Source organism: Siniperca chuatsi, linkage group LG23, assembly GCF_020085105.1.
Source record: "Siniperca chuatsi isolate FFG_IHB_CAS linkage group LG23, ASM2008510v1, whole genome shotgun sequence".
Lineage (NCBI taxonomy): Eukaryota > Metazoa > Chordata > Actinopteri > Centrarchiformes > Sinipercidae > Siniperca > Siniperca chuatsi.
The window spans coordinates 5,737,947-5,752,651 of record NC_058064.1 but is presented as its reverse complement, the minus strand read 5'-3'; the positions used below and the strand labels follow the sequence as shown (position 1 = coordinate 5,752,651).

The 14,705-nt window shown below is 37.7% G+C and overlaps 1 protein-coding gene across 1 annotated transcript in view; it reads right to left on the bottom strand.

Moving 5' to 3' along the window:
• ppfibp1a (PPFIA binding protein 1a) overlaps positions 1-13,978 on the bottom strand; it is a 54,098-nt gene extending 40,120 nt beyond the window's left edge. The window contains exon 1 of the mRNA XM_044186012.1: positions 13,918-13,978. The gene's annotated coding sequence lies outside the window, so the exon portion shown is untranslated. The remainder of the gene's footprint in view (positions 1-13,917) is intronic.
• Positions 13,979-14,705: the final 727 nt, after the last annotated feature.

Below are 14,705 nucleotides of genomic sequence, written 5' to 3'. Positions count from 1 at the left end.
TTGTACCAAAAATGTGTGTTGCTTTTTTGTATTTTGCATTTTATATTACTGTTGCTTTACATCTTTTATACCTTTCTTTGCTGTCGCTATCGCTGCTGGTGATGTTTAATTTTCTACATCACTGTTGTTATTTGTCCACATAATCTGAGAAACGGACACAACAGACATCAGTCCACATGTAATAGTAGGTAAGGGCATGAGACAAATGGAAATACGAATATATACGATTAAATCTAAAAACAAGTAAACGTAACACTATTTTGACATAAACAGAATCTCATATTAATCAGTTACCTGCTGACAATGCACACTCACAACTGATAGAGATAGAGAAGATTAATAAAGATGTATTAAAAGTTAGAAGTTAAACACGTGTTTCTATTCTTTTATTTAGAAACATAATTCAGACCATGTTTATGTGTGTACCTGATACAGTCACTGACTAATTGGACAGACTGAGACAAAAGCATCTGCTTGGGTTATCTTCTGCCAGGTAGAGCGCAGGGAAACCTAGCAACAGGCTGCAGCAGACCGAGCTCGTCTCTGCTCTCAGATCATCAAGGCACAGACAACGACACACTCACATACACTCACACATGAGCATCACTTGCAACTCTCAGTTGGGTAGACAGGACACGCTGTGCCATGGGAGGCACATTACACACCACATCGACCTGAACACATTCCACCCTGTTGATCATTCCAATACAAAAACCCAGATGAGCATATTTTGGCAATTGCTTCTAAATTGACCCAATTTAATATGACACTGTGTGGGTTAGAGGAGCCTAGCCAAACCAGCCGTATTTAATCAAAAAGCACACACACAAAGGCAAATGATTAACCTGTTAAACTGCATCCTTTTGTGCTTGAACTAAATGTGCACCATTCAAAGCTTTTGTGTGTTTATGCTCTGAAGCTTTTATCGCTCTGTCCCTTTTTGAAAAATAAAACCTGGAGGGAGACAGATAAAATATGTTGTTTGGTTGTTGCTTCTTGGCAAGCAAAGCAGAGCAAGATTTTGGAGGATCATGGGTAATGTTTTAGCAGCCTTTTTGAAAGAAAACAAAATCACAAATTGAATAATATGTAGGCAGGCCATTTTCTGATGTGACGTTCTGTTATCCACGCCGTGCTCCAAAACACTTTTATTTACTGCAGTAACAGCAACATGTTTCCGCAGAACTACACTCAGCAGCTGGTAATATCAGATCAGTATCACATATTATTATTTCATATGTCACTTTGATGAATAACATATTCATTTACTATGTGAAAGTTATGACATCGAAATCCCAATAAATACCATACATTACAAAAAGTAAACAGAATAATAGTCTTTAAGATCTATTCAAATTATTCATAATGAGTCTATTAAACAATTTTACAAAAAAAAAAAATTACTTAATGGGGTACTCCACCAATTCAGTATTGACAGATTTTAAAAAGTGTGGTTAAAATCAAGGCAGCAGAGGCTGAGATATCCTGACTTTTAGTCCATGGTATAGGTCAAGCTAAAAAAATCTTGCATGGCAGCCTCTGCCATCAGTGTATGAATGTTTGACATGTAGTGTAAAGAGCTTTGAGTGGTCGGAAGACTAGAAAGGCACTATATAAATGCAGTCCATATACCATCCATTAACTTGTATGTGCATTTCCACCACCTACTGGGCTGGAGTGTGAAGTACTAGAAACAAAACTAATGACATTCCCTTCATTCTCGGCTGTACTTTTGTATTCCGTGCTACATAGCATATATTAGCATGCTAACATGCTAAACTAAGATCGTGAACATGGTAAACATTGTACCTGCTTTCCGTCAGCATGTTAGCATGTACTAGCTCACACACAACCATGCTAGCTGCTCTGTGGAGCACAGCCTCACAGAGCAGCTAGCATGGCTGTAGACTCTTGTTTAGGCTATAGGCTAAAATTAAACATGCTTCTTTTAAGTAGTTAATTAAATGCCAATATATTTTCTACAATGTCTTCCCAAGGTGACTTTCTAGTGTAATATTATCATATTTTACTTCTTTCAGTGATGATACTATTTTTCTCTGCTTCTTTTTTACATAGTGTGTAACTGAACCCTATAGTCAAGATTTTGGAATTCTCACATATTCATACATGCTTCTAGTCTGTCTGATGTGTGTTTACAATTACATGTTTTGTCTTGCATAGTGGCAGTATATTGGCTTTCACTCTGAGGCTTCACTGAAACTCATTCTTGCCAAAGCCTCTTCTTGATTTGACATCTAATAAAACTGTCTTGAAGAAAAAGTTTGATGTTTCTAAATTTAAACTCACCTTAAGCACAGCTTGGTAAACATATCTCCAGTCTCTCTGAGTAATACACGCAAATGAAAAGGTACATATGCTCAGTGCTATTTCCCACACACTGTTCTATTTCTACTTACATTCAGTGTACTGGTACCAGGATAACACCACCCACATCATACAGTGTACATAATGGATTTGGACGAGAATCAGGAATCAAGATGTCAGATGTTGTCAGACTGTACCAGAAGGGTGTGGGATTTAGTATGAACATTAATCACATACAGGGCATCAGTCAGCCGTTATTAATCATCCTGATCATGAAACAAATGTTGATTTAATTCTGCATTTAACTTCTGTTTTCCACAAAGGAATTAATTAAAGGCTGATACTGTAACTGTGAAGGATATGTAGGATAAATATTAGTAATATCTGTGTTAATTTGGTTCCTCAAACAGGTCTGTAATAAGATAAATACACAAAATTGTTGAAGTAAAATAAAATGATCACGTGTATCAAGTGTAACCCCTGGGTAAATCCCCAGAGCTAAATTATGCATAGCAGTAGAAATCCTACACTTGTAACAATAGTAGGCTGTCACTATAAGATGGTAACTTTTCCATAGTTAGTTTGAAACGTACATCCCTCAACACAAGGTGTGACAGACTATCCTGCTTATTGTTAGAGAGTTTTTTTATCTGCCTCAGATTAGTCTGTATAGAGAGAAATCACATTTCTAAAATTATGATTGGTTAAGGTGGCGGGACTAACAGGCAGAGCAGGTTGGAGTAAAGGAAAAAAACAGGTGTGCCTGCAACACTGCGGCGAGTGTGTGTTTTTCTCTTAACGTAGCGACTAGCTACAAAAGTAAGCCAAGTGTAAGATTTAGAGACTGTATTAGTAGCCTGACTCATTTGTAAGAAGTGTGTTATATAACTAAATGTTTTCGTCGATTGTACTATGTTTGTAGGAGCTAATCTCACCTGCTGCTTAGCTTTTAGTCAGCATACTTGCTAACGTCATGTTAGTGTGTGATGTGTGGCAGCAACTTTTCAGACCCTCTTAGTGACTTTATTTCTAAAAAGCGACTAGCGACAGTTGGTGGCAGCTTCTCTTTCGCTCTCTGTCTCTGGATTTCTGGATTAAGCTATTCCTACAGGTTGTAAATATGAAAATTGTTTGTTTATTTAAATTTTTTAAACTTTTTTTAACTTCAACTATACGATGGTCCTGTAGTGAGTTTGATTATTTGGCCAAAAATTTCTCTATCTATCTTTTGCATGGCTTAAGCTAAGGTGATCTCTCCCTCACTGCACTAAGCTTTATGCAAAAGAATATGCAATGACATCATCAACATGCAAATGAGAGTATGACGTCATCTGGCGACTTTATCGACTTTTGGGGCTAGTGCTAGCTACTTTCATTGGAAAAGAGTTGGCAACACTGTTCACAGGGCACCAGACAGCACACCGTGTGACCGGAAAAGCACAGGAGCACGTCTGGCTTCGAGGGAGACCACCCGTTGTCTTTCTTCATCCTGCTAACTAACTAAAGTGTTTTTAGCCTGCAATCCCTCACTAAAAGTAGATCCCTATTTAGATATTTGGTTTAACGATTCCAGTTTTCCAAAACCGCTATAACCAAACAAAGTTCTCTGATTTTTTTAATGGGTGAGTTAAATAATAAGGCTATAGTGAAGTTGTAGATGTAGTATTTTGGATACACGGGTTAAAATTACACATTCACACTACTAAGTGACGGAAGTGACAGTATAGTGTTTGGTTTAAGTAAAAGAATCAAGGACGCTGTATCTCATGGTAGTTGATACTAGGAAAGCGCTACAAAAGTATGAAGATGTGATCAAAGAGGACAAAACATTTAATATGAGAACCTTCACATGTGTCAAGGATGTGATTACAGATGAGCCTGTGAGTGGGTGATGTGGAGAGTAGACTCATGGTGTGGTTTAAGCTTTATCCAATTAATTCAATTAGCCGTAGCCTAATATGCTAGAAGTGGGTGAAGTGATATCCCCACTCCACTCTCTGGACGGACAACAAAACGGATCAACCCGGTCTCTCTCTCCTCCGCTAACTGATGAGATGTGACGAGTTTCTGTCATAAATGTAATTATGTTCATATTGAGCCTCCACTTTGCTGTCTGTCTGACTATAGGAGATCACATTACTGCCTCATCCTGGAAGATTTGTCCTTCTTCAAACAAGAGACACTTAATTTTTTGTGTGCATGTGCTTGCACTTGTGTGTGCGTATGTGTTAAAATGGGATTATACAGTTTGAACAGGTACTTGAAGGTGAGTGCAACATTTACATATTTTGCGATGGAGGAATTAATAAAACTCACCCATTCTGACTCTGCCGTAACAACTGATGACAACTGTTATATTTAACAGTTAAGAGAAATATGACAGTTTAAAGCTCCTCTAATCAATATTTTTATATTACCAACGGATGAAATTACTATGTGTATGTGAAAGTGGTCTCTCATTGTGACAAACCCACATAAAATTATCGCCTGACTCTGTAGTTTCCCTCAGCTATATAGAGCGTTTTCACATCTTTCAGCTCATTGTTTTGGTTTTACAGCCCACAGCTTTACTGTTTTGGTTCAGTCTCATCGCTCTCATCAACCTTGTTTGATGCAGTTGTTTTCAGTGAAAAGTATTTAGCAACTAAAGAGCAATATATTTTTCTCAGGAGTTGGTGGAGACCAACACTGGACTTACATTGATCTGGTGACCAGAAACATGACTCCAAATGAATGCTAACATAGCTGTGTGTCTGCTGGATGAGTAAATAGACAACTATTTGCTAACACATTCAACTTTATAAGGTGATAATGCTAAATAATAATAGTTGTGTTTACAGTTGCACTAGTCCCAAGTTGCCAAAAAAATCTATTAATTCATCTTTAAGCATTTGCAGCTCCACAGCTGAACACTTTAAAAACATACAAAAGCTTAAAGCTCCACTGATCAATATGTTCATATTACAATGAATCAAATAACTATGATGCAAAAGAACCCATAGTGGCCACAGAGAATTATCACTAGATTTTTAATGTAGCTTTCTAGACTATTGTAGCTGATTGTTTTGGTTTTAGGGCCAGCAAAATATGTTCTAAAATGGCTAGTTTCCAGCAGCAGCAGACAGTTATTTTCAGTGACAAGCTCTGATAAATCCACTGTACACTACCTGCCCAGCACCAAACTACAGACAATGTTAGCAACTATAGGAAGTCAAACATCTAGCAGTTAAAGAGCCAGATATTTCCCTCAGGATTTTGAGGCAACCAAAACAGATCTAAAATGAGAGTTAATATGAGACTTACATTCATCAGGTGGTCAGAAACATGACTTCAAATGAGTGCTAATGTTGCTCCATGTCTACTGGATGTGTAAATAGGCTTAGGCCATAATGTTTATAAGTTGGTAATATATACAAGGTATGTGTTTAAGCTTGTTGTGGAGGTCTTCTGTCCCCTTGTGACCAAAGAAATTAATTATGCAGCTTCAACGGATTAAATTTCATCTATGACAAATTTCCTCACATTTGTATTTACATGCATTGAGAAGTGAGAATAACTTGAGTCTAATTTTTAAACTTTTTAGAGTAGATTTTCAATACGGTTTTAACCCCACAGTAATCATATTTTATTCTGAAACCATACACAAAAGTATCTATATAAACAAAGGTGTATTGGGTTGACTATGAATTTTTATCTTCTGACACTTTTGAACTGTAGCATTGAGCGATTACTCCAGAGATCCCATTGTTATCCAGTAAATATCTCTGCCATGACACATCATCCAGTTAAAATACAGATGTACACTACTCTGGCTCTTTTGGGAGCCTTTGTTTTTTCACATCTCATAAGTGACAAACAAAGCAAACAGATCTACAAAGGCTTGGTTTGAATATGAAGTGTTGATAGTCCCCAATTGTTTAAATCCCCAGATTTAAACAATTGGTTAAGCGTGGGCGTTTCTCTGAGTCCCTGCTTTAGTAATCCTGTTTAAATCTCCTGCTGGCTATAAGCTCTCTCAGAATGACTGAGGGACAAACGCATGTGTACAGTAAACACCACCTCTGCCTTCCATTGAGATATTACATAATTTCTATATTGGATAAAGAGCTAATATTAGCTGTGTGACAGTATAAAACATGTTTCTTCTTAAAGTAAACAGACTCTCCTCTGCAATACCAGGTCACTAAAACCAAAAATATGTTCTTTGCTTTACACTGATTTCTGAGTATACTGAGGACTAAGGCTACATCCACATTAAGACTTTTTTGTTTTAAAACGCAGAACTTTTGCTACATACGCCTAATGTCCACACTACTCCAGCGTTTTCAAACCCTAAAACGGAGACTTTTGAAAATGCTGCTGATCCTGTTTTAGTTTGAAAACTCTGGGATTGTATTTTAGTCTGGATGGACAGAAACGGAGACTTTTGAAAACGACGATGCCCACGACACCCACATTCGCTTCCTGATTTGGTCTTATCAGTCACAACGTATCCTTCCCTGATTCGTCACGTTCATATAGACTATCAAGCAATGCTTTATTGAACTGCCAGATTTTTGAACGGGGGTTCAGCGGGATGTTCAGGATAATGATTTGAATCTTGAACTTTCAGGGGGCAGCCCTAGCGTATGGATACTGTTTTCGTTTTAAAAACGCTCTTTTAAAATGAAAACGTATTAGTGTGGACGTAGCCTAAATGATGTGAATGAATGAATAATCAGTCAATCAGTGAATCAATCAGATCATATATCAACTAAAACGATCCATAGAAAAAGTCAAGTTAACTTAGGTTCTGTTCTAGCAACACCAAAGGACTATAACTAAATAATAAAATTGCTGGTTTAAATAAGTCTGTTATTTCTTTCAGCTCAGACAATAAACTATATTTAATGCTTGTTTCATTACAAACTCAGCGAATATGACATTGTGCAAAAATAAATAGTTTTTTGGAGTTTCTCTATCTGGGTTAAGTTATAACCCTTATAGGAATCGTTCAACATTTTGGGAAATACACTTATTTGCTTTCTGGCGAAATGTTAGATGAGAAGATCGATGCCACTCTTATATTTTCCGTTAAATATAAGGATGCAGCCAGCAGCTGGTTAGCTTAGCTTAACATAAAGACTTGAAACGGGGAAACAGCTACCCTAGCCAAGTATACAATACATCTAACAGCAACTCTAAAGCTGTTAGCATGTTTACCATCTTAGTTATTAGCATATTAACATGCTAACATTTGCTAATTAGCACTAAAACAAAGTACAGTTGAGGCCGATGGGAATGTCACTAGTTTTGTAGGTATTTGGTCAAAAACCAAAGTATTGGACAAACTGAATTTTGGTGGCCCGATCGATGTTGCCATTGCTAGATCCACATTGCTATTGAGGCTAAAAATGGGGTTTAATACAATGAAAATATTAGGGTAGATTATAACTTTAAAGGCATAACATGGAATCGAGCAAAAGTGTCAACAAACCAGATCAACAAAATCAAAACACATTAGAACCTGCTATACTGTAACTCAAATTGATTGACAAGTCTTTTATTGACAAGTTATTTATGTTTTCAGATGCTGTTGAGGGTTTATTCTATGGTCGGTACATTACAGATTGGGTCTTTAATCATAATGATAAACACCACTGCTGCTAATCAGGATTCTGATATGAGAGGTTTCAAAGCCACATGAGACAACAGAGCTTGAAGGGGCCAAAATCATCTGTGCCCAGACTGCAGGTGCATCAGTCAAAAACTGTCAAACCATCATCAAACTATCATATGCTGATGGGAACAGTCTGGAAAATTATGCCAAACACAGACACACTGTTTCAACAAGTGGAATATTTTAGCTGAAACGAACCAACCGGAATATAAGAGAAATATATTACAGTGTGTAATATGCTGCTAATTAAATCCCTCCTTAATGAACAGCCTACATATTTGCTGTTTTTCTTATTTTTTAACATTTTTTCATTGTAATATAACTGCTGGTTGTGTTTGTTTTCTGCCCTTCATCTGCTCTTTTATTTACATTATGTTTTTCTTGCTGCATCCTGCAGCAATATTATTTCCTAGCTGGGACTAATCCAAATTTGAGGGGGCAGTTTCTTCAAAATGTGAAATGCTGCAATAAATCTGTGAATTTTTTTTTTTGCTGTTGATGACAGGACGAGAGAACAGCCTGTACTCATCAGGAAAACTCGGCAGGTGGTGCTGGATTGGAGAGCTTTTCAAATGGCACACTAGAGGTGTTTGACACTAACATCACAACACAAACAAATATACAAAAAATCCCACTTGATGAACAGGGTCGTGCACTAAAGTAAAGTTTAGAAAGGTTGCTCAGGGTCTGTCTGCTGTGATGATGGTTTGTATCAAAGGATTAGACATTTTTGGGGAGATGTCAATCTTCTGCTGAATAATAAACTGAGAATAGTCTATTCCCTGCACAGCCTCATCAAATAACTGTGACAGAATACATTAATAATTAGGTAAACTTTCCTGTTCTCAGAAAACAAAAATAAAAACAATGTGAAAAACAGGATAAAATATGCATGCTTTGTTACAAATTCATATTAGTCCATATTTAGAGAGTATGTTGTTTGTGAAAGAAAAAAGGTCATGGTCTGTAACCAGTCAGCTTACATTATGCAAAAACAACCAAAAAGCCTTGAAATCCAGCGAAACACTGGTCACAACAGAAAGGTCAGCCATCGTCTAGACAGCTCATTCCTGCTCCAGTAAACCTGATTGCTGTGTTGAAAGAAATGCTGCATGATTCCTGCTGATGTCTTCTTGTTAGCCTGTGTGATTTTACAAGTTATCAGCCCTTCTCTGTCAAAAGAGGTGTTACTTTTCTCCAGCAAAGCTTTGAAACACTCCTTTCAACCATTTAAACAGGACTCAAGAGGTAATCTGGAAAGTTAAATGTGCTGTTAGTTCTATTTTATTTTTTAATTTATTGTTGTTGCATCTAATTGACATGTGTTGTCCCTGGGCAGGTAGACAAAAAACAACCACAGAATAGCAAATACACTACACAAAACAGCACAATACATAAAAGTTCTTCAGTGTGAGATAATAAATATATAATAAGTATGATAAATACAATACAACTTGAGGCTGGATTGTTCAAGATTTCAATGGCCAGCTTTTACACTGAAAGGATACGTAGAGCAACATAAACGCCACCCTCAGGCCACTTGGGACATTGTAATAGGTCTAGAGTAGTAAAGTCTTATCCCAGTTGGCCATTCCCAGTAGCTTCTGTATGCTGCTTATGTGCACAACTCTGTTCTTTCAGTCACAGTCAAGGTTTGTCATTAGGTGAGTGTCAAGGATAAATTGAGAAACAGCCTCTCTTTACCACCATGGTTTGATATAATGCCTGTGTTACTGCGGCTGCTGTTTCTTTAACCAGCAATACAATAGAGGGGAATGGAATTTCTGCTCCTCAAAACATTGGGAGAATTTGAAAAACTCAGCAGGAGCTTCTCTTTCTTGAGACTATTATTTCTTTATTGAGAAATGAGTTCCAGTGAAAATTATTGACAGTACGCTCTGTGGATTATCTAGACTAACGAGGATGTTGTTTCTGTAAAGACAAGCACCATTTTTCAATGCTTTGAGCACCACAAACAAAACTGTATTCACTTCCATTGTATTGAAGTTGTGATAGAAGCTGTAGATAGGATCTTAACACCTGAGCAGATAAAGAAAAAATGATCTGCATAAATAGATACCACTTGTGATTTGGGCGAACTGACCCTTAAAAGCTCTATGTGGTAACTTAGCACAATAGTAGCACCCTGGACAGAAGCTCAGAGTTCGCAGCTAGAGTCTCTTCCACTTTTGATAACTTTGAACAAGAGTGTGCTTCCTGATGCTCACAGATCACAAAGGACTGGGAGACACAAACAATATTGTTTTTTTAGCCACGCTAGCGGCATGTCTTTAGGGATGGCAATGTCAGTCTGTCGGTCAGTCCACCACTTTGATCCACACTGAAATATCTCAACAACTATTGGATGAAATTGCCATAAACATTTTGTAAAGACATTAACGTCCCCAGAGGATCAATCCAACTGCCACTGATGATCCCCTGACCAACTCCACCATGAGGGCCACATCTGTGGGTTTTAGTTAAATGTCATGACAACTTCTGGATGGATTTCCATTCAATTTGGTGCACACATTCATTTTGCCCTCAGGATGACTTGTAATCACTTAGGCGTCCCTCCACAGGTCAAAATGTTAACTAAAACATTCACTATGACAAAATACCTGCAAAACTAATGACATTCCCATCAGCTGTACTTTGTGTTTAGCGCTAATTAGCTATTTTAGCATGCTAACTTGCTAAACTGAAATAATGAACATGGTAAACATTATAGTGTTTGCACCTACGTCACAGTGTGGACAGTAACCCGGATGCACGGCCATATTGGAGGTACTGAGATGTCAGCAACAGTATGGATTGCATGCTAACATTAAATGTTCAATTTAAGCCGATTTTAGGATGTCTAAATCACAGAAAAGTTCTGGAAAACGTGTGGAAGCTGCTAAAACTTAGTGAAATGTGAGATGGACTTAGTCAGCATGAAAGGGTGCTATATTTTAAGAAAATATGGTTAATAGGTGGTGAAGATCCGTACGAGCTGGCACCTTTGTCTTGGAATGACAACCCGATAATTCTGCTTTCTATTTCCTATCCTGACATAGTGAACTACCTCGTTATTTCGCCAAGCCCATACACAGCTGAATACCTTAAATGTTACAAAGGTTTGGAGGCCTAAGACCAGATGGTGTGTGGATGTGTGAGAGAGGCACAGTATCAGCTCATCAATGACATGTGCATTGTGAAAGCCAAGGTAGGTGAACAACTGATCTTTTACATTTTGGAAATTTAAATATTTAAGATTTTTTGGATTTCCAGTCTAATAGTCTACTAGTACAACTTTTTGGATCAAAATGCTGATCTGTCATAAAAATGTAAACAAATAAAATGTTCCTCTTCAACCAATTTATTAAAGAAATCAATTCATGAGAAACTAGTTTGTTATTCTTACAGGCTTATATTTGGCTGTCTTTTATTTCCATTCCAAAAGAATATGAGAAAAACCCCTGGAACCCTGGATAATTGCTGAAAAGTCGGGTAGGATTCCTACAGCCCACTGTACGTGTATGGCTGGCCTGGGAGCGACGTGCACACATGTTGCTGCATTGTTGTTTCTGATTCAAGCAACAGTAAAGTTGAGGGACTCGAAGATGATGACGCAGGAAAAGGTGCATTGGCTGTTACCTACTGCAATGTCAAAGGTGGAGTACAAGGAATGTCAAAATATTGACTTCACTGCAGCAAAGACATATAAAGTAAAATAGCTGCTAAGAGTGACTGTGCTAGTCATGTATAGCAACTTGAGAAACAAAGTGCTAACTATTGTTCTACTCTTAAAAGAATCAAAACACAATATCCAACCAGTGATGAATTAGCATCATTATTTAACGCTCTTAGCACAACTGGCTCAAAGTCTGCTATTTTGTCTCTGATTGAGCCTTTCAGTATCAGAGGTCAAGCAAAGGCAGTTGAGATAGCTACAAGGGATCAAGCTTCTTCTAAACTGTGGTTTAAATTTCATCTTGGTCAAATTACAGCATCTAAAATGAAAACTGCATGTTGCACTGATCCAAACCAACCAGCCCAGAGCTTGATCAAAAGTGTATGCTATCCTGAATCATACAAATTTACATCGAAAGCCACTACCTGGGGATGTACTCATGAGAGGTTTCCATGTGATATGTTTACAGATGAACATAAGGAATCTCACAGGTTTCTTTATAAATCCAAGTGTGCCATTCCTGGGTGCTTCCCTTGATGGCCATTGTTGTGGTGTCAGTGTAATTGAAATTAAATGTCCATTCTGTGTAAAATTGACAAGTTAGATAGTGTTAAAGGGAAATTGACACTAAATAGAAACCACCAGTACTTCTACCAGGTGTAAACACAGCTTGGAGTGTGCAAACTGGAATCTGCCTATTTTGTTGTTTGGACAGACAAAGTCCTGCATGTTGAGCAGGTTTTATTTGATGAAGTGTTCTAGGCCATGATGTGTCAGAAAAGCGAGCACATTTTTGACACAGCCATCATGCCAGAGCTAGTTGGCAAGTTCTACACTGGGCTACCATGGCTAATGTGTCCCCACAACCTGGTGTATCTGTCCATGCTGATTCAGATGGCTCTGATAATGCCGCGAGGGCCAGCAGGCAAGAAAAAATCTGGTGTTACTGTGGCCAGGTTGAGTTTGGTCAGATGATTTTGTGAGACAATGCAAAATGTCACATTCAGTGGTTTTACTATTCATGTGTTAATGTTGAGGTAGCAGCAAAAGGAAAATTTGCCTCCATTTCTGACAAAAAGGGTAAAGAAACGCACTGAGTAAAAAAAGCAGCTATGCTATTTTCAGTAAACTGTTGTGACCTAAAACAAGTCACTTCAGTTAAAATCAACAACTAATGGGCAAAGGTTCACCAGAGCACAGTCATTATTGCTCAATGTACGCAATGTCCCCCCCAAAATACAATATTTCACATGCTCAACATGAATCCTAACATGAGCAATTTTCCTTGTAGTTTCTACGTCAGCTGGAGCTAACTGCGACTTCCTGCGAGTAAATAATGGGATTTTCTACCTGAGCCGAAAGTGCCCTAATATCAAAGCGAGAGCTAAATCACCAGGAACAATGCTGTCCAAAAAGCCACAGTTTTCGGTTGTGTACTTATCACTTACTCTTTCTCCCCATGCATTTGATATGTAAGAGACTCTGCCCTGTGGTGTAATACCAATCAAACATTTAACTGTGTTATGGTGCTTGTAGGAAGACCATGTTTCTGCTCTGGCTATAAGGTTAGATGGACAATCAATAAAAACCTCAAAGCAGTCGATAATAACACATTTTTTCGCTAAATGTTTTCTGAATTGCATTGGCGTGCTTTCTTTTGCAACTGTTCTCTTTCTGGCTATATAACAAGTGGTTTCATGCGAATAAACATGACATCAATGACACCAGTGAATACCCTAGAAGCAGTGGCTATTGATATATTGAATGCATAAGACAGGAACGTTGTAGAAACATTAAGCCTTAGTCGCATCAATATCAGCATCAGCACCTTGAATGTATGAAAGAGACTTCTTCACAGGAAGGTGGGGACTAAGGTATGTAAGAGTGCTAACAAAATCTGGAATGTAGGTAGACCAGTGAAAAATAAAACCTTTTCATCTTTACCATCAAATGCACTTTGATCATAGGAAGAGGACAAATATTCCACATCAGAACACAACTGAATGTTTTCCGTTCTCAGATTTTGAAGCTCACTGGTCATAGAATCAATAAAACCACCAGTAATTTCAGTTTGAGTCCCTATAATAGTTGACCATTTTGAGCAATAACACTAAGGAACAGTTGCGAGTTTGGTTGTGTTGTTTACGAATGAATTAAAAGTTAGCATTTTACTATGAAAGACTCATCACATACAGGTTTAACCTCACTCATTTAACCAAACACCTGAATTTCTCCACTTGGTCCAGCTACTACTCACCTTAATGGGACAGGTTCCATTTTTCCTCCAGATCACAGTCTGACCAATGAGGCCAAAACATCATCTGCAAACAGAAGAAACACAAGTCAAATTCCATCAATCTGGAAGCATCCCAGACGTTGGCTAAAATTAAATTACAGTCCTTCAATTTGACAAGGTGAAAAGCAGGTCTGTTGTTTCTCATTGTACTTGTACTGAATTATAGACTTGACCTGAGTTTACCTGTATCATTGACCTTTGACCCCTAACAAGAGTAACTGTAAGCCTGCTTATGAGAAAACTTGGTGTGTGCCTGCTGATTAGCAAAGTAATTAATACAATAATAAATAGCTAAAATACAGTGTTTGAGCTGCACTTTCATACATATCTATATTTAATGAGCTATATTATAAATACATCATATTTCCATATTTAATGATATGTAAAATTAGTATTTAATATTTGATAATAATGATAATATTCTTAATTCCAACACAACAACCAGAAAGGAAGCTTAACGTTTGAAAAATCAATCTAAGTGCCTGTTTGCCTACTCTATAGTGCTGCCTGGTTGCTGATTCTTAAGTAATAGTATATTGCAATGCAGTGGGATTGACGGATGAAGCTTGACCCACTGATTCATCTCATCCTTCCATTATATATTAATAGCTGGTAGCAGCATTAGCATCTGACACAGACCGGGGGTCAGCAACACTTTCATTCTGTAATGCTTTCAAGGATTGGCCTCCGGTTTACTGCGTCAATTCGGTGGCAGCCTGTCAATCCCTGCTGAATTTCCCTTTGGCTTT